The following is a 2,183-nucleotide window of genomic DNA, read 5'->3' as shown; positions in this document are numbered from 1 at the left end:
CAGCAAGTTGGTCCCGCAAGTCAAAGATCAGCAAGTAGGCAGTCATAATAATTAAGAAGTTTTGGGATGAGGGTTCTTTTTTCTCCTTTGGCCTTTGTAGACTGTCCAGGTGTCAGCAGGAAGACCAGCCATCCACTTTAGCCATGGCAGTGAGGTTGTCTGGGCAGTCTAAAGATCAGCAGGTGTATCACAAGAACTGAAAGCACCTATGTGACCTGGACTAAGTGGGAGTCAGGCCTCTTTTTTGTGGCACCTTGGAGGTGATCAGCTACTTGAAGATGAAGCTGAGTATCTCCATCTCGGCCACCCAGAAACTCACTGAAGTGGACGATGAACGCAAACTTTGTACTTTTTATGAGAAGTGTATGGCCACAGAGGTTGCTGCTGACGCTCTGGATGAAGAATGGAAGGGTTATGTGGTCCGAATCAGTGGTGGGAACGACATACAAGGTTTCTGCATGAAGCAGGGTGTCTTGTCCCATGGCCGTGTCTGCCTGCTACTAAGTAAGGGCCTTTCCTGTTATAGACCAAGGAGAACTGGAGAAAGGAAGTGCAAATCTTTTCGGGATTGCATTGTGGATGCCAATCTGAGCGTTGGTTATTGTAAAAAAAAAGAGAGAAGGATATTCCTGGACTGACTGATACCAAGTGCCTCATTGCCTGGTGCCCAAAAGAACTAGCAGAATCTGCAAACTTTTCAGTCTCTCTAAAGAAGATGATATCTGCAAATATGTTGTAAGAAAGCCCTTAAACAAAAGTAAGAAACCTAGGACCAAAACACCCAAGATTCAGCGTCTTGTTACTCCACGTGTCCTGTAACACAAATACCGGCATATTGCTCTGAAGAAACAGCATGCTAAGAAAAATAAGGAAGAGGCTGCAGAATATGCTAACCTTTTGGCCAAGAGAATGAAGGAGGCCAAGGAAAAATGCCAGGAAAAGATTGCCAAGAGACATAGGCCGTCCTCTCTGAGAGCTTCTACTTCTAAATCTGAGTCCAGTCAAAAATAAGATTTTTAAAGACTAATAAATAAATAAGATCAGACCTCAAGAAAAAAGAAGAAAAGATCAGCAGGTATGAAGATTGGCCTGCAAAGACTTATCAGAGGTGTTTTTTTGTTTTGGGGGTTCTTTTTAGGAATCAGCTATAAGGAGGCTAATGCCTGGACAAGGGAAGAAACCCAGGCATCTTTGGAGAGAGGCAGAGAAAGTTGGAGAAAAGACTTAACTGACTGTTGTTCTGGATGAAATAGGACTATGACTATATATGGTACCCCCAGACTGCTGAGGTCTGGGACATTTGAATAATATGGCTATGCTATGAATGTTACCCAGACAGAATATTGCTCCCAATTAGTTGACAGGTACGGAACTAGGGTATTGAGGGTCTAAGGTATAATGTCCCGACAGGTCCCATGGGACCAAAGATAATAGAGTGTGTAACATCTGCATCTTAGAGTTTTAAGAATGCTGTAACTTGGGGGTCTGTAAAGTCCTAAGTCAAGCAGAGAGACAGGTGGAGGGAGAGGCAAGTTTGTCCTTTTTTTTTTTTTTTTTTGATACCGGCGACACTGTGAGCGCACCGGTCATCCCTATATAGGATCCGAACCCGCGGCGGGAGCGCTGCCGCACTCCCAGCGCTGCACTCTCCCGAGTGCAGCCACGGGCTCGGCCCAGAGAGGCAAGTTTGAAAACCAGAGAAGAATATCTGGTAATCAAAGCAAGGAGGCAAACCTGAGTCTGATATGAGGTCCTGAGTATAAAGCTGTGGTGCTCAGGGAGTACATGCTGTATAGAAATGGATGGTGTGTGCGGAAGAAGGCAGGCTGGACAAATATCTGAATCAGGGCCATGGCCAGGGCTGATTTTTCTGAGTTGCGTAAGGTGTGGTATGTGGTCAGGCCACTATAGTTAGAGGGACACAGGCAGACAGAGTGACAGAATGGAACAAACAGCAGAGTCAGTTTAGTGCTGAGTGTTTTCATCTGGTTAAAGACTAATTTCCTAGTTCCAAAGATGGAATTGAGAGCATGTTCTTTTTCCTCTAGCCAAGTGCTCCTATACAGGCAGATTAAAGACATCGGTCATAGGTAAATACAAAAGCAGGTTTACTGCTACCTCCCTTAGTCTCCAGATCTTGTGGGCAAGTAAGAGGAAAGGAAAGGTTTACAGCTCTTGTGACT

General features: G+C 44.9%; 1 pseudogene; it reads left to right on the top strand.

Moving 5' to 3' along the window:
- Window positions 1-278: 278 nt before the first annotated feature.
- LOC103582546 lies at window positions 279-1,011 on the top strand (annotated as a pseudogene).
- The last annotated feature ends 1,172 nt before the right edge of the window (window positions 1,012-2,183 follow it).

This window comes from Galeopterus variegatus, unplaced genomic scaffold, assembly GCF_000696425.1.
Source record: "Galeopterus variegatus unplaced genomic scaffold, G_variegatus-3.0.2 Scaffold16695, whole genome shotgun sequence".
Classification (NCBI taxonomy): domain Eukaryota; kingdom Metazoa; phylum Chordata; class Mammalia; order Dermoptera; family Cynocephalidae; genus Galeopterus; species Galeopterus variegatus.
The sequence above is the reverse complement of the archived record's forward strand: the minus strand, read 5'-3'. Positions and strand labels throughout refer to the sequence as shown.